Raw genomic sequence first — 19,451 nt, 5'->3', positions numbered from 1 at the left:
TGCCAGGAAAAAAAATACTGTGCATATAAATTTGTTGTTTTAATCTTTGAAAAAATAGTGAACATTTAGAGATCCAGAAAGCTTTTGGAGGAGACAGTTGCCTTTGCCTTTGAGACCATTAATCAAAGTGCCACAAAGAGCAATTCTAGTACCTGGACATAGAAGGGAAATACATTTAAGAATCTTCTTTAAAATGAAATAGAGAATTAAGAAGCAATTTAGGTGGGACAAATCATTTTTCAGACTCTGCCACATTTGAATGTGTAATTGTGAGTATTCATATATGTTATACCCTTGCATTGTGTATGTATGTTCTTCCTTAATCTACCGTATTAGAGACGTTAATTGGCTTAGAAGCAAGTGCACTCTTAGAACATTTGGTAAATCTGTTGCTCTTCTGAAAAAATGTCTCTAAGAATGGCCTAAATAAGCAAAAATATCTCAGCACCTGCAATGAGCATTACTGCTTTGGGTGCTTCAGTTTTCATTTGATATTCTCCCACTGAGTTATTCTGATGTCCATGTCTCTGTAAACTTTAGCATTAAAGATGAAAGTGGTGCAAAGCCATGTTGGAGAAAAGAATCTTTGTAGTCTCAACCCTGAGGGAAAGATAAATTATTTTTCTTGGGGCTTTGCCAGAGTCACTGTTTTAAAAAAGCAAGAGGCCAGAGAATGTCTGAAAAAATCACAGGTATTGTAGCTGACAGATGTCAGGGTGTTGATCAGATTAAGCAAGACCAGTAGGCAGCATTTCCAGTGAGCCCTGAGAATTCTTGGAAGCGTGTCTTTCTTTGAGCATGCCACACCTGCCCCTGGACCTTGGTGGTTGTCAGTCTGATGGATAGCTGGAGCTAAAGCTTTAGGTGCAAGGACAGCTGGCAGTAGGAAAGGGTGACACTCTTGAGAAAACTCCAACTAATCTAGGGCTATGCTTCTTAAACAGGATACACACCGGTTTAGGAAATCACAGGATAAGTGTGGCATGTTTTCTGGAAAAGTCAATTTTGCTAGGCGATTTTAAGTGAAATCATCTTTTTGAAATTCAAAGGAACAAGACAGATGAATTATAAGATGGAGGACAAAATTTTCATACATTTTAAAGATAAATCCAAAGATTTTAAAGAAATTAATAAGCTTGTTGTGTGTAGATTCAGGCTGCCTACTCCAACTGCATCCCAGCTATTATGTGAAAACTCCAGGCCGCTCTGAAGGGCCCTGTGTTGGATATTTATGAGCAGCTAGATCCAATTCATGGTGAACCTGGAAGGGATAGCATTTCTTGTTGTTTTATCCAGAAGTTGAAAATTGTCAGTCTATATGCTATATCTGACACACGGGACAAATTTGACCCACAGACATGTTTAGTTTGACCCAAACTGTGTTCATGTTTTCAGTTAGTAGCATTTATATATTGAATTTCTCATAAAAATACAGTAGAGTATCTTTTTAAAAATGGGAAGATTTGGCAGCACTGAGCCTGAATTATTGCATGTCAACACTCACAGTAAATCATGCTGCTTCCCTTTGACAGTATGTGTCCAGGTCACTCTGGCTCTGACCCAGCCCACTCCCCTCACTTATGATACCTGCCTGTTTCTGTAGACATTTCAGTGTGTGACCCTGACTTCAGCTAAGATCCCTGTGGGTGTTTCTTGTAGTTTTCCCTTTAGAGATTCATCCCTCCTCCTCATTTTGGTCCTGGGCCTCCATGTAGACCGTGGTGATCTACAAAGAAATTTCAATTCCTTAGCATTCTGAGGACTAGTTCTTACTTAAGTATTGATGCCACCTGAATACAAGACAAGTTGCTGAGTACAGTGGCTGTAGGTATACTGAGCCTGTGCACTGGTGTTCATAACCTTGATATAAGGACCTATGAAAATTGCCCCTCTGCACTTTTCACCCATTCTTTGACTGGGTGACGGTAACTATTTAAGTGGTCATCATTCCTTTTTAAACTTGTTGTGACTGGGACATATAACAATTTTGATATGGGGGAGAGAGTGTAGAGAACTTGTTTGCTTGTCAGCTCTAGTGTTGGAGAAAGACCCTTAGATAGGGAATTAGCATCCTTGGGTTGTAATCCCAAGACTGTCACTTACTTAGCATATGATCTCAGACGTGATGGCTGAGTCAGCGAGCCTTAGCTTTCTCACCTGACCTGGAAGTTGTATCACCTGCCTTGAACACCTTATAAGCTCATTCAGAAGTTCAAATGGAATAATGTAAATGAAAGGGCTTAGAAGACCATGAAAATGTTACAAATTTAAGACCTCATGTTCGTATGTGAGGTGTGCTATATCTGGGTTATTCTCTTTGCACTGTAACTGATGTCATCTCCAATACAATTAAGTGCTTTGTAGTTGTATTTCCTGATGGTGATGTAGTTTCCATTTCCAAAGACTACAGAGAAATTCAATTACAACAAGATATATCTTTATTGGTCAAGGCCTTGAAATGATAAAAGTGTGTTTTGCTATCCTTGTTCAATGAACACCAGAGTTAGCTACACTAGCTTCAAACAAGAAATAATAAAGTTATATAAAAATGTGTTTGGATTTTATAGGCTTGGAGGTCATTGGGACCTAGTTTTATATTCATTATTTGATAACACCATTTTTCTTTCATGCACTGTGGATTTGTGAAAGACATTTTTTCCTTTCAGGCAGTCAGGAATATGAATTTGTTTCATATTGATCTGCTTATAGTAGTTGGTAGAACAACATCTTGTAGCAGATATGCTGCTGGCCATATCTTGTTTTACCTTTTATAAAAATTTGAGTATTTCTTGTCAGCAGCAAAAAAAAAAAAAAAAAATCAGTATTTCTCCTTGAACAATTCTAAACAAGTCGTTTGATGGTTTCTGGTTTAGTTCTTAAATCTTGTGTGATGTGGATTACAAAAAAGAGACATTAGGAATTCTACCATCAATCTCATTTTTCAGAGCTTTCAAAAGAAAACTTTGAAGGTACTAGATTTTCTGCACCCGTGGAGGATGCTGGCATTTACATTATAGAGAAGGGTTGCACAAAAATCCTTTTCAACAAGAAATCAGAACACTATTTGTTCAGTTGCAAATGGTTTCCCATGGTCAGAATTTTTTTTACTGTTTTAGAATTTGAAACCTAGAGCTTAGAATCTATGGATGTACCACAGCCTGTACTAAATCGTTTATTTTTTAAATTTGTTTACTCTTTCTTTAAAGGATCCAAGAAATTAAGAGCCTTGTATTTTAGATTTGTTCTATATAAGTAATTTAATGTTATATTATAGGTGACACAAAATACCCTAGACTCTCATATTTAGAAATATCTTACTGGCAAATGATACCCCCATTTGATATTTGTTTTTCTCTTTATAGTATCACTGCCAATTGGTCATACGGCCCTGTGTTTCTTGAAATGTGTTCTGTATAACATGAATTCAATGAGATGCTTCTTGAAATTAGGATTCTATGGTGAAATAAGTATTAACATGGTTTAGAGTCAGTTTACATCTCAGTTCCTCTCCTTTGAACACAGTTTTTTTTCCCTTGGTGATATCTGGTGCCCAGAAATGAGTACATGGCTTTAGGACCAAATAGAGTAGTAGTAGTATTTCCAGGGTCAGCTGAATCATGGATCCCACAAAAGACATATTCAAGACTTAATCCACGTTCCTGTGGATGTGAACCTATTTGTAAATAGGGCTTGTGAAGATATTATTAGTTAAGATGAAGCCAAATTGAACCAGGGTTGGCCTTGACCCAATATGGTGAAAGGACATAGGACATGGAAATAGAAGCCAAAAGTTAGCAGAAAGTGGAGGAGCAGACACAGGAAGAAAGAAATCATCATGGCTGCTGGGATGCTACAGACCCCAAGCACTGCTGATTCCTTGATGTTAGACTTCTAACCTTCAAAAGCATGAGACAAAACATTCCTGTTGTTTAAGCTAATCTGTGTCTGATACTTGCCATAGCACCCATGGCAAACTAGGAGTTCTAGCTATAGATAGTATAATATTAATGACACTTTGACCTCACTATTCAGCCTCTCATTGACATCGATTTTGAGGACAGAATGGCACCCATTCACCATGACTAGTATGGCTATACTGTTTATCATCTAAACTGAGCTACTGTAGAGAGTTAAAAGGTGGGGCTGCTAGTAATACTTATGCTGAGACAATAACATAATGGGGACTATGTTAGGTAAACTGGAACACAAGTTTACCCTGTGTTTGATGAATTTATCTTTGCTTCAAAGCCTAGTCAGGTCCTACCCTCTGCATAATAACATTACTGATTTCCCCAATGGGTAGAATTTTTCGCTACACTGAAATCCTTCTTATATGAAATGTATCATTTTCTACCTTGTATTAATAGTTATTTAGGTGCAGTCCATATCTCCCCTATTAGGCTCTAAGTTTAAGAATATAGTCTATATTTGTACCATCTTTCCTCCATGCCTATTCATATTACATTTCATAATAAGTACCAATAAATATTGTTGAATAAATTTCTATCTCTAAACCTTGGCGTATTCATGGGAGAAAAACCTCCCCAATTTTTAAAGAAATCTTTTAAAAAATGTATGTATTTTAAGACACAGGCCAAAATGTATCTCCTATCCATTTCTTCCATGACTACATCAACCTTACCATCTTATATTCATTCATTTGGCCAAGAGTTTCAAAAAGTTCAGCACTTTAGCATGAGGTGATTTGATATGTATCATTTTTCTTATCCATTTCTTGACTTCCTTTTAGATTTGGATTGTGTCCTCTATTTAAGTAACACCCTGCTTCTATCCCATCTATACATATTTAGTATATTTCTGACACTTAGTAGAACTTTAGTGAGTATACTGGGTAACTGATTTAATACCATATATAGTTGGTTGTTCTTTGTTGTTTTTCCTACTTGGGTCTTACATTATTAGAGGGAGTTTACGGATTTGACAGAGTAACCACTTTGAAAACTCATCCATGTCAAATTCTCTTCACTAAGGAAAGGGTTAACTATTCTCAACAAAGAGAGCATTAGAGTTGGAAAAGTAAGGCAAAGTAGGCCTAACCCAGCAAAACAGTTACATCACCAATAGTACAGACTCTCAGAGCTGAAAGGAGCCTTTGAAGTAGTATAATACACCTCCCTCTGAACACAGACGAGGAAACTGAGGAAGACCTTGCGTTTCTTCTTACCATGCTCAGAATCCCCTAAACTTAGCAGTAGACCCTGGATGAGAATTCAGGTCTTCTCGTTTCTTCAGGTCCTGGGCTAGTTTCACTGTGGAAGGGACATCTGCAAGTGAACATGCAGAGGGTCAAATGCAGATATTTTGCATTTAAAGTATTCCAGAATGGAGCCCTGACCTTGTGTGAGATTGCTGTTTGGCTGCCACTGGGTTATAAAAGAGACTATGACAGTGAGCTCTGGAGCAGGACAAGTTGCCAGACAGTCCTAAAAGATGATTAAAGCTTTGATTGTTGATGTTTGGACTGTACAGTACATCAGGCCAAGTGGATGCGGCTGGCCGGGATGCCAAGGGAGGAGTTTCTAGTCTATTCCTTATTTGCTTACTTGAACTTTTAGAAGAAAAGAAGATAACTGTATGACCAAATTACTACATTTATTGCAGCTGTCCTTTGAGGGGGTCCAAGAATTTTTAATGGTCTCCTAAATATGTTCTCTTGTTTAAAAACATTACACACTCCAACATTCAGTTTAAATGAAAGTGGAGCATCCAGAATAATGATTATATTCTGAACTAGACCGTGAAGCTTATGTCCTCCTGAGTAAATGATGACACCAAACAAGGGCCTCCTACTTAACCATTGTTACCAGTGAATGTGTTGCATAAACTGGTCCTGCCAAGCTACTAAGCTTGGCAGAATAATTTTTTTTCTTTTAGATTCTGCTATATGCTGGTTAATTTCAATAAAAAACAAATTTTCATTCAAATGATGGAGGGCTATTATCCTATTTGAGGTTGTTTTAAGGGCTGCAACTGGTTCTTTGCCAACCATACAGCATCTAGTAATAGTTTAAATAGTATTCAATTTGAACACACAAAAATACATCTTCTGAAGGAAGACAGGCCAAAGGCAGAGAGTTAGGATGAATTTTTAAAGGTGTTTCTGATCTCCTATATAGCTCCTGTCTTTTCTCTGCCACACAGATGCACATATCCCTTCTTGCCTGTGCATATATACACAGCTTTTAGGCAAATTTATCCAATTTAATAGATATTTGTTGAGCCATTTTTATGTTTGAGGCATTAAGGTACATGTTATGAGAGATAAAAGAGGTTTCTGGTCTTCAGGGAAGATACAACACATATACGAATTGTGTATTATCCATGAATTAATCAATTTAACAAATACTAATGGGGTACCTTTCATGACCAGGCACTGGGCTGGTGCTGGTGATACCTGCTGAACAAAATCAGATGTGGTCACAAGGCTCATGAAGCTTACAATTTAGTAAGTGAGAGAGTCTCAAATCAAATGATCATGTAGGGTTAATGTATAACTACAGCTAAGGGCCCTGAAAGAAAAGGAACATGATTCCATGAGCACATATAACAAAGGAACCGGTCTAAGACTGGAGAGGTGGTCAGGAGATGAAAGGACGTCAGAACTGAAATTGAAGGAGTACCACAAGGTGGAATATGGCAAGTGCCTTAAGGAAGATACAAAATAGCATGAGATCAAGGGTTAGGAAATATGAAATTTGCATTGGAAAAATTAGAACGATTTTAGTAGGTGGTGGTGGCTGAGTCTTTGAAGAATGAGTTATAGGTTTGGGAGCCTTTAGAATGTCTAAGATATCTGTTAATGGCTAACCCATTATTTTTCTTTCATTCTGCAATTTAGTTGTTCAAATAGTGATTTATTTATTCATAAAAACTTTCTGTGCTAGAAAGATGCTGGGGAATAGATAAAGGAGATTAAGATCTCACATTCTAAAGGGTAAGGTATCTCAAGAACCAAATCCTGTATTTTTTTCTGAATTGCCTGTTACATATTATTCTAATAGACCAAGTAGTTGTCCTTATTTCTCAGGTGATAGTCTTCATTCTGTCTTCTAGACAAGCAGTTTTACAAAGTAGAGTTGTACATTCTGAAATGTTGTCAACAGTTGTGAGTTGTGTGATAAAATTTATTAATAATCACAAAGTATTCAATTTTAGGAAAATGTACTTCACAAAATAGAATAGATTCAAGGTTAGCCCGGTAGTAATACCATGTTCAATCTCTTGAATTCCTGGGTCCTAGCTGCTTTCTTGAGTTAGAGTAAAAAGATGGATTATCAGAAATCACGAGTGAGAATTGTACGTAATTTGCAGTTCATTTTATTAGTGCCAGAATCTGTAATAGGGCAAGCCCATGGAAATGTGTCACAGACATGAATGTCACATGTGCCTGGTTGAGAACCATGGGGAACCCTGAACTCTGAGAGCGTAATTTGTAACTTAATTGTTTCTTTTTCACCCCATAGAATGAATGATGCTATATCATTCATTCAATAAATGAACAAATGTTTTTGTTGTTTTCTCCCCCACCTTACCTATCTCCACAGCATTGGAGAGCTGTTTTTTTTTAATGGACTTTTTTTTATCCCCACCCCTTTGTGGCTTTTTTGTGCTGTCTGCTCTCTGTGTCTATTCCCTATGCATTCTTCTGTGTCTGTATTTATTTATTTATTTCCCTTTCCCCCTTGCGGCTTGCTTGTTGTCTGCTCTCTGTGTCCATTTGCTGTGGGCTCTTCTGTGTTTTTGCTTGTCTCCCTTTTTGTTGTGTCACCTTGCTGAGTCGGCTCTCCAAGTCGCTAGCAGGCCGGGCACCACTCCACGGTGTGTGGGCGAGCCTGCCTTCACAAGGAGGCCCCTGAACACGAACCCAGGACCTCCCATATGGTAGACAGGAGCCCAACTAATTGGGCCACAGCTGCTTCCCTGGAGATCTGTTTTTGTTGTTAACTGCCACTCCCCCCCCCCCACACACACACATTGATTTCTATGGCATTGGAGAGCTCGTGGAAATTAAAACAGTCTGAAAATATAGATGGCTAATTTAGAGACTTGTGCTTGTCAAACTCACTTCCCTGAGGAAAGAGCTAACTATGTACAATAAAGAAAGAAACAAATTTCAGTATGTTAGGCTCCATTCTAGTTGCTAGGGCTCCACAGGAAGGGAAACATACAAATCAAGGCCTGTCTCCATGGAGCTCATGTTTTAGTTGGGAAGATAGAAAAACAAGACGAGCAAAGCAAATTTAAACATGCTGGTGATAGATACATAGAAAAAAATAAGGGAGGGAGAGGAAAAGGAAGTAACAGGGAAGTGGCCATGATACTGATGTTTGCAGTTTTGGAAAGACAGCCAGGGAAGGTCTCTCTGAGAAGATGACATTTGTGTAAAGACCGGAAGGAGATAAAGGCCATAATAGTTGTTCAGAAATCATTTGTTGAGTAACTATTGTCTCCATGTGAGGTGAGGTTTATCTTATGGGTCAAACAGGGAAAGGAATTCAGAACATTCTTTTTGCTTATTTCCAAAGGTCAGATATCAATTTCATGACATCATAAATAGCAGATTGACCCTATTAAAGTATGGGGTGTTGAAGGAACAGGTAGAAAGAAGGAATGGCCTGGCACAGGCTTGAGGAAGGAAATGATGGAAGTAAATCACACGTGTTCAGTTAGAATGTTCACCTCTTGCTGAGTTCGAAGGCTACCTGGGACCCCACCTTCTCAACAGGAACCAACTGTGTTTCTCTGCCTTATCAGTCCTTCACGTGTCATTATTTTTCTCCCTTGAGTTTACAAAGATTTATATTAGACCTTCTTATAATCAGATAGGCATATGCATTTTTTCAAAGTAAGTTCCTGATCATTAATTTCCCTTCAAAAAATTTTTCAAGCTGTTAAAAAAATAAGTTATCAGTAATTGCTAGCAACAGATGATTTGTCTGGAATTATCACTGAAGTATGAAATACAATTTAGAATCTCATGATTCTTATTCCATTTCATTCACTAAATATGGTGCCTTCTAATTTAGAAATTTAAGATTCTTATTAGATAAATGTTCAAATGGTGCTGGTATAATTCTAATTATCTTTTTCTAGTTTCCTTTCCATTTGCTTATATAGTATTTTGCATTATTGACCTTGGGGTTGGGGTGAGGAGGTAATGGCCATTTCTCCCACTGTCTTCTGTGAAGTCAGACATTAAGGAGACTTGCAAAACTAAAACAGTGCCAGTCTTCTTTTTTGGAAAATAGCATTTTTTTTCTTCACAAAAAATGACATTTATGTTAACATGTAATGGGTTTGTTAGTCATATTTTAAGTGAAAGAATAAATATTTAATTTTTCCTCAATTTAAAATTTGAATATAGTGAATATTGATAACTGTAACCCTGAACAAAAGCTCTTTGGAGTCTTCAGTAGTTTTTAAGACTCCAAAAACTAAGACAAACAATTTTAGAACTGCTGGTTGGAGTTCAGAAATATGATAATAAACTTAGATGGGCTGCTCGTTACTGAGCTGTCAGTTGACCTTTTTTTTTGAGGTACCTGGGCTGGAGATTGAATCTGGGACCTCGTATGTGGGAAATCAGCACTCAAACACTGAGCGACATTGGCTCCCAGGAGTTGGTTTTTTCATTTGTTTGATTGTTATTTGTTTTTTAGGACGCACCAGGAACCGAACCTGGGAACCTTCCATGTAGGAAGCAGGTGCTCAACCTTTTGAGCCACATCCACTCGGTCAGTTGACCTTAAGCAAGGACATAACTGTGCTGGGCCAGTTTCTTCACCTGTGAAATAGGAATGATAATAGAATCTATATCACAGAGCTATCTTGAGGTATGACTGAAAGCAGTGTGTATCACATGGGAGACATTCAGAAAATGTTAGATACTATAATATGCCCAGCTCAGGTCAGAGAGATGAGGATGCTGAGGCAATCAGAGTAAGTGACTTGTCCAAGGTCACATGGATAGTCAGTGCAGGCTTGTCCTCTGACTCCCACTCTGCCACATTGGATCTCTTGTGGCTTTATCTGCCATTGCCTTCAATATTGGTCAGAGCTCTAGAATCATTACATTATGACTTTCCTTTGGGAATTTAGGAAAAAGTGGAGGATCTTTTCTATTAGATGTTAGTTAGAAATATCATAATCTTTCCAATTCATTATAATTGTATGACATTCACATTTCTCCATCCACTTTCAATCAGGTTTTCTTCAGTGCTGTTAGGTAGGCAGAATAGGTGATTTTATCTCTGTTTTATAAATGAGGATTATGGGTAGAGACAGTTAAATGACTTGCCTAACATTTCATGGCATCTCAGGCATGAGAGCCAGGCCTTCTAACTCCTTTGTGTTACAAGGAGTTACTATGCCCTTCAGCATCGTAAACATCATCTAATCTAACTTCTTAATTTCAAAAAGGAAAATGAGTCCCAGAGAGCTGAAGTGATTTTCCAAGGGCACAAAGGATCCAAATAAGGTGGAAAAGAAGCTAAAATAGTAAATGTGGTCTTGGGATTCTTGTTTTTCCTGGTTTTATTTTTCAGTTGACTTGAGTTTAATGGCGATAATTCTGTTTCTTCTGTTTCAGCAAGCACTGCAGGGCTACTGTTTTAGTATTTTTAAGTATCACAGTTTGGGGAATGAATATTTTGCTTATCAGCCAGGTTGTTTAATGGCCTTTGTTCTCGTGTTCTCTGTGTTTAAAATCTCAGCCTCATTGTGTTGTGTATCTTGTTAGAGGCAATCAGCATTAACTTGTCCTAAGAGATACAGTGATTGCTTCCCAGGACTGAGCTTCACTTCAGACATTTGCAAATTTAAATTTTATGAACTTTTCGGGTTAGACTGGGTGGTCTATGTATTTGTTATTTTTCTGGGAGGAGGAGGAAAGGAATTTTTAATTTATACCAAATTGTTGGGACATTGTCTCTATTGTAGGGAGTATGTTTAAAGCTATAAATATGAAGTCCAAAAATATAATATTTCTGTCCCAGTTTTTGGCTTTGTATCCAACCAGCTGCCTACCTCATCTTTGTAGTCTTTAGTTAAAAAGAAATTAAAAAGACAAAGGAAGACAACACTAAATCTTCTCAAGCATTATTGTTTTTTTCCTTATGTTGCTGTATGACATCAGTCTTACTAGGGTGGTCTAAGAGCAGTGAACACATGAAAATGATTGGATGACAGGGAGAATGAACTGTTGTGACACTTATGGTTCCCAAGTCTTCAAGATTGTGTACGACAAAGAGAACTCTTCACGACTTAACAAGACATGTGGGAATCTCTTGCAGGCTAATAGTTTGATGCTTCTTTGAACAGATGTCCTTAAGTGCTTGTCTGCAGTTTATCAAGGTCAGACTGAGCACTCTAGGCTAAGGGTGAAGAAACACACCACTGGTGGCAGCCCCTATCTCTATTGTCCAAGCTCTGGTCTCCAGATTTATAAAGAACACTCCACTCAGCAAAACCAAAACACTGAGCTCCTCACATCTACCCTCTTTAGTAGGCAGTCATCTTGGACATGATTTTGGGGGGTCTCACGGAATACCCAAAGCAGTTTATTAAATCACTCCTTGTAGTCGCATGTGTTTTTTCCCTACTTTGAGTTCTGGTAAAAGCAAGGTATTCATCTCATTACATTTATAATAATGGAGTACCCCAAAGACCATGTTTCAGCCTCTCCTATATGTGAGTGCTCTGATTACCTTCATGGCTGGCCCACCCCGGGTCTGTCCCTGGGTCCATGACATAGGAATGGATATTCGACCTTATTTTGCATAGAGTAGATAGGCAATATCTATTTCTTGAATGAATGACTCAGAACACACAATATAAAACTTATGTTTCAAAAAGAAAACAAAACAAAAATAAAGAAAAAACACCACTTATGTTTCATCAATTTGCATTCACTTGAAACATCAAGATGGTCTGTTATTCAAACCTGACCGCTTATGTTGAAAACTGGGAAGGATGTGGGATAGGCATTTCTGAGGAACGAAGTCCTCTCATCATCTTTAAACAGGATTACCTCACTCTGTTTTCTCCTCTCTAGGGATTGTAACTATAATCCTTCGCTTTTGGAAGGTACAAAGAACATTAATATTGATATTAATATTGATCAGTCTTTAAAATAACTTGCAAAATAGTAAGGGCAATGTGATCCTCTTCCCAGTTTACAGAATAATGTTGCTAACTGAAGTGAGAGAGGGTCCGTGGATCAAGGTCACACATGATCCTAAGTGCCAACGTCAGGAGGAGGGTTGGGTCTTCAGTCTCTTAGTCCTGTACTCTGTCCCCTTCATCATCTTGCCTTGCTTATGGAAAAGCTTTAGTTCTTACCAGCTGACTAATTTAAGCATACACTGCTAGGGTTCTGTGTCAGGGAGAGGTTTGCCATACCCAGCTTCTCAAGGGGATTTTCCACAACAGAGGTGAATGATTTCTCCTGGCATCACTCCATTGTCTGCCATGACTGCTGAGTGGCTGCTCTGTCATGGGCAGGTCAGACCTGTGAGCGGGTCCTCTTCAGCTGACATTTTCTCCTCGGCAAATTACATTTCTTACAACCCCTTCTCCTGCGTAGCCTCCTCTGTAGTTCATCTCTTGAACCTGGTGCTCTTTGCATTTCCCTGAATTCTACTGTCAGAATACTTAGAAGCAAGAAGTAGAGAGTTTTGAATTTGCCCAGGTTCATGCAGAAGGTATTTCTCTTCCTTGAACAACATCCAAAGGAAGTAGGGTAATTTTGCAGGTACCCAGCAAATTCACTGTTACTCCCTTAAATTATATCCATTAAAAAAAAAGCACCATTCTCTATATGAAATAACATTACAGGTTTTGTAAAAATAACTCATACTTACCATAATAATTTAAGAAAAATATAAAGTACAAAGAAGAAGGTAAAAATCATCCCAATCATCCCCATCATTCAGACATAAGTTAATGTTTTGTTGGGCACCCACAAACCTATTTCTTACTTCTCCCTTTTTGGAATTCCATATTCTTCATCGGCAGTGTCATACTTGTTTCCATTTTATATTTATATGCCTTGCCTTATAAACTTGATGAAGGTAGAGAGGGTGTCATATATCTTTGTACAGTGTCTAGCATGGCATTCGATAGGCTTTCAAAGAAGTAGTGTTTTAGAAACAGAAGTCAGAGCTATAACTTCTACTTTAAGATCCTAATTTTGGATGGGATATGCCCTCCTTGGAGCTGACTGCAAATCCAAGGTAGCGATAGAAGATTGGGGCCAGTGGATGGGGGAACAACCTTACAGATTTTCCTTTGTTTCTTTTTTTTTTTTTTTAAGATTTATTTATTTATTTAATTCCCCCCCCCTCCCCTGGTTATCTGTTCTTGGTGTCTATTTGCTGCGTCTTGTTTCTTTGTCCGCTTCTGTTGTCAGCGGCTCGGGAAGTGTGGGCGGCGCCATTCCTGGGCAGGCTGCTCTTTCTTTTCACACTGGGCAGCTTTCCTCACGGGCGCACTCCTTGTGCGTGGGGTCCCACGCAGGGGACACCCTTGCGTGGCACGGCACTCCTTGCGCGCATCAGCACTGCGCATGGCCAGCTCCACACGGGTCAAGGAGGCCCGGGGTTTGAACCGTGGACCTCCCATATGGTAGACGGACGCCCTAACCACTGGGCCAAAGTCCGTTTCCCTCCTTTGTTTCTTGCGGGTGCTTCATATCCCGCTGGAGTGTCGCCCACAGGTGCAGCTGCTAATGAGTTTGGGTCTGCTGATGTGTCCTCATGAGGCTTAAATGGAACTCTTCACAAGGGCTCGGAGTGGTGGCAATTAGGAGTCGCGGTTTGATGGCTGAACTTTCGCTGCCTTCAGATTCCACTCATTTTTAGTAATGTGTTGCTCAGCAAAAGAGCAGTGTATTAGCTCAAATACCATGTTTAAAGGGTAGGTGGCCTGTCCAGGAGGTTCCAATTGTGTAACTGCCAACATAGTTTCAATTACAATATTAATAATAAGTCAGTCTGCGATCTCAATCAAATGTGAGGCATAGGAACAAAGCCGCATCCCAGCAGATTGCCCAGGATTTCAGCCTTTTCAGTCTGAGCACGTTTATCCACAGGGTGCACTTTGATCCAGCAGAAGGGCCTGCCATTGTTGCTAATATCCTGGACTCAGGAGACATCTAGGTATTTTCAAAATAAACTTCTTAGCACTCTGCCTGGAGGAGGCACTTTTAAATAGATGGACCCCTGCCAGATAGTGTGCCAGTCTGGTCATTTATCTGCTGGGCACATAGAAAAGGAGTTTAAACAGATGCAGATTTCATCATCTAAAATAAATCGACTTCACCTGTTCCAACTGCTTGAGAGGCCCTCCTTGCCTATGTTTCATTTTTTTTTTTCCTTTTTTCTTTTTTAATTAATTATTTATTTATTTTTAATTACATTATGAAAAATATGAGGTCCCATTCAACCCCACCGCCCCCGCCCCCCACTCCCCCCACAGCAACACTCTCTCCCATCATCATGACACATCCATTGCACCTGGTAAGTTCATCTCTGAGCATCACTGCACCCCATAGTCAATGGTCCACATCATAGCCCAGACTCTCTCACGTTCCATCCAGTGGGCCCTGGGGGGATCTATAATGTCCCATAATTGTCCGTGAAGCACTATCCAGGACAACTCCACGTCCCAAAAACGCCTCCACATCTCATCTCTTCCTCCCGTTCCCCACACCCAGCAGCCACCATGGCTACCGTTCCCACACCCATTCCACATTTTCTCTGTGGACATTGGATTGGTTGTGTCCATTGCACATCTATGTCAAGTGAGGGCTTAGATTCCACATGGGTACTGGATGCACTCCTCCCGCTTCCAGTTGTAGACACTCTAGGCTCCATGTTGTGGTGGTTGACCTTCTTCAACTCCATGTTAGCTGAGTGGAGTAAGTCCAATAAATCAAAGTGTAGGAACTGAAGTCTGTTGAGGCTCTGGGCCTGGGTGTCATATTATCAGTTCAGAGACTCAAATCCCCTACATATATCTTAAACCCAGCACCAACTACAATTCCAATAAAGTAGCATGCAAGTCTTGTGAAAAGAGATCCCCTCTGAGTCCAATTCAATCATGCAGAAACACCAGCTCCAAAGAAGGGCTATCTGTCATGGCAGTGAACCCCTTCTGCCATGACCATAGAACCCGTGGGTCTCTTTATCCCTCAAAAGAATACCTGGGGTTGTATCTACCTTATCTGTCTCTTAGACTCTGTTCAGTTGTACATAGGGGTATTCCTTCTGACAACCTCCAGACTCTTTTTTAGAGACTCACAGCCTTATAATCTCATTTCTCCTTTCCATTTCCCCCTTACATTAGGTCAAACAGCTTCCCGAAGTCATGTTATTATATGTAGACAGGTATATTCTGCTGTTCTGCATTGAATCTTTAATTCAAGGTCATTTTCTAGTTGCTTCTTCAGCTGGTATGTGGTAGTGATCCCTCGGTGCCAGGGAGGCTCATCCCCGGGTGTCGTGTCCCACGCTGGGGTGAATGCATCGCATCTACACTCTGAGTTTGGCTGTGAGAGTGGCCACATTTGAGTAACATGAAGGCTGTCAGGAGGAAACCCCCAGGCACAATGCTACTCTAGGCCTTGTTCTTATTGCAGGTGTATAGGCTCAAAAGTGTAACCATTAGTATGTTTTAACTACTTATTCTAAAATGATTTCTGACATAAAATATTGCTAAAAGAGTGCAAAGAGTTTTTATATATCTTTCACCCCAATTCTCCAAATGTTAATATTTTGAATGTTTATCATTCTGTATCTCTCTCTATCTACAGTTTTTCTACTGACTTGTTTGTAAATTACAGACATGATCCCTTGGGAAGAATTTTAGATGAGGAAAATTATATATCCTTGTACTTACAGTGTTTGTGTTGAAGGCCTTCACTGTGTGTTAAATAAATAACAATAATAATACAGTTACACAGTTCACAATAATACACTGTGAACAGCTAACATTCATTAAGCACTATGGGACAGTTAAGTGCTCTATGTGTTGTATCAGTCAGTATTCCACCAGATAAACTGAACCAGTAGGATACACACACATACACACACACACAGAAAGAGAGTGAGATTAATTTATTGCAAGTATTATGGGGGCTGGCTAGACAAATTTGAAATCTGTAGGGCAGGCCATCAGGAAGGTCTGGCTGGAAACTTTTCCACAAGGGCTGAAGCTTCTTTCCTCAGATGGCATTTCATCTTCCTCAGGGAAACCGCAGTCTGTTCTGATGGTCTTTCAAATGACTGACTCAGGCCCACCCAGATTATTAAGGATACTCTCCTTTACTCAAAATCAATTGGTTGCAGATGTTAATCAAGTCTGCCAAGTACCTTCACAGCAACACCCAGATTAGTGGCTGCTTGAATAACTTGATACTATAGCCTAGCCACGCTGATAACATAAAACTCTCCATTGTACACATCTTATCCAATTTATTACTCATAACCCTGTGACAGGTGTTATTATCCCATTTTAAAGCTGAAGAAACTGAGGTTAAGTAATTTTCTCACTGTCAAATTAGTTAGTAAGTGACAGAAGTACAATTTGAGCTCATACAGTCTGGCTCCAGAACACTTTCTATTAACTTCTACACTAAACTCTCTCTCTAAGAATTAAATAACTGGCTATCAGCTTATTTGCCGCATGAGAAGGACTTAGATGTACACATTAAAGACCTGACAAATTAGTTCAACTTCATAGGCATTAATTATGTTTACTCTGCCAGGAATGGTGCCAGGCAATGAAAATATGACACAAACCCTCCTCTTAAGAAGTCCAGCTAAGTAGAATCAGTTGGTGAAGCATTGCTCATGCAGACATCTACACTAAATGGGGTGGGAAGAACTCTGGCCTGGGGAAAGCAGTGTTCTGATTCTGGTACGACTTTACATCCTACCCTGGTAGGGAGTTGTGCCTCTGAGGGACTCAGTCCCATGCCTGGCCTGTTGAATGCATGCCTCCTCAACAAACACCACTTTTGGCGAGTGACTCAGTTCTTCTCTGAACTTCAGCTTCTTTAGCTGCAAAATAAGAGGAAATAAATACATTGACAACTGAGGTCATCATTTTAAGACATTCAAGGCAACTCACTGGGCTGAGGGCTTAGTGTATATTAACTTATTGAATTCTCACCATAGTGCCTGTGATGTTGTCATTATTATCCCCATTTTACACATGAGAAACCTAAGAAAAGATAATTTAATAATGTGTTTGAAGTCACCAGCTAGAAAGTAGAAGGGTCAGCATTTGAACCCAGATAACATGGCTCTTGAGTCCAGATTCTTAATATCAATGTTATACTTCTCTGAAATATATTGGGAAGATCTTAGTGAAATTTGAGTATGTGGTCCCTGGTTTACAATATCAGACCTCTCATCCCTGAACTAAGAAGCCTTTAAAATATGTATACAAAATTTTCAAGTACTGATATGTGTTTTATGAACATATGTATGCTTTATATTTATCTCTGCTGCAAATATAATATATATATTATATGCATTTGTGTGCTTTCTATAAAATCTGCATTTTAGTTTTTCCTTCCTTTGCATACCATTCTTGGGTGCTTAACTAGGATTTAATGCCTTTCAGAAAATGAATAAAGGCCGGGATGTTGCTCAGTGTTTTAGATTTTAGCCTTGGGTTTCAAAACAGGATACCCAGCTGTGCAGGACTGAATTTAAAAAAAAAACACATAACAACATAAAAACAAAAATCAGATTGCGTTGGAAGTATTATCATAGGTCTAGAAAGTCCAAGTCTAAGGCAGAAAGTGCAAGAGAGATGTGCTGGCAAGTTTACCTCAACAGTACCTTAGCCCTGGTACAAGAGGAAATGGCTCAGAGATGACCATTGTGAGTCACAGCCCATCAGACACCCTGAGCATAATGAAAGCATAATTGTGTAATGTTTTGGTGCCCAGCTGTGGCCCTCATTAATGTAAAACAGAGCAATGAGAACAAAGGCAATGGAAAATGAATTGCTTGAAGGAACACGTGGGAGGTTGCTTGACACTAAAGCTGTCAAAACTGGAGGGAAAGAATTGCTGGTTTGTAACATCTATTAAACTATGGATGAAAGTGATCCTCATCCCCTGGCAATATAGTACCTTCTGGGCATGACTACTCTGTGGAGATCAATTTGATTCTAATTCCTTTATTTTGTGGATGAGGAAATGGAAGTCCAGAGAACAGCGACTTGCCCAAGGTTGCACACAACTCGGAAACAGAGCAGGGGCAAGAGCACAGTATTGATTTTATGCCTTCTACTTTAAAAAAAGTTTTGTTGTGAAATAATTTCAAACTTTCAGGACATTTACAAAAATAATACAAAACCAATATGGAGAACTCTAATATACCACTATACCCAGATTTTCCTTTTTTAAAAAAAAATTTATTGAAGTATGTCATTCATACACGAACATACATAAACAGTAAATGTATAGTAAAAGTTGTGAATTTACCAAAAAAAATGCATGCCATCATACAGGATTTCCATATATCACCCTACCACCAACACCTTGCATTCTTGTGGCACGTTCGTTACAAATTATGAAAGAGCATCATCAAAATATTACTACTAACTATTCCCTATCTTACATTTGCTGTATTTTCCCCTAGCCCACCCTATTATTAATACCCTGTATTAGTATTATATATTTGTTACAGTTCATGAGAGAACATTCCATCTTCCACCACGGGACTCACTGTGTTATACTATCCCATGTACAATCCATTCAAAGTGTACAGTCAGTGGGTCTCATTTTCATCACCAAGTTATGCTGTTATTATCTCAGTCAATTTTAGAATGTTTTCATTACTCTAAAAGGAAAAACTCCTACCCGCTTGTGTTAGTCAGTCAAAGGGGCGCTGATGCAAAGTATGAGAAATCAGTTGGCTTTTATAAAGGTTATTTATTTGAGGTAAAAGCTTACAGTTACAAGGCTCTAAAGAGTCAAACTCAAGGTTACTTCCTTGCCAAACTCTCTTGCCACGTGTTGAAGCAAGATGGCGGGCAGTGTCTGGGAGGGTTCAGCCTTTCTCTTTCCACTTAAGGCCCTGTGGCCCCAGCTTCTTCTGATCTCAGCTGTAGGCTGGCATAAGGCTCCCCTCTCTCCCTGGGGCGTGTTTCTTCCAATCTCAGCCGTAAATTATTAGGCTCTTCTTTCTTCCCTGGGCTGCGGGATCCTCTGTGTATCTTTTCTGTGTGTCTACTTTGTGTGAGCGTCTGTTTTATCAGCCAAGGGGCTGGGACTCAACTCCAAGTTGCACTCTAATGACATGGTTCAATGCTAATCTCAGCATAATTTAATCAGACATTTCAGCTGAATCTAATACAATAAAAGGGTATCATGCTCAGAGAAACAGATTAGATTACAAACATAATCAATATCT

This window comes from Dasypus novemcinctus, chromosome 26, assembly GCF_030445035.2.
Source record: "Dasypus novemcinctus isolate mDasNov1 chromosome 26, mDasNov1.1.hap2, whole genome shotgun sequence".
In the NCBI taxonomy this organism is placed as follows: Eukaryota; Metazoa; Chordata; class Mammalia; order Cingulata; family Dasypodidae; genus Dasypus; species Dasypus novemcinctus.
This window is presented reverse-complemented; position numbering follows the sequence as displayed.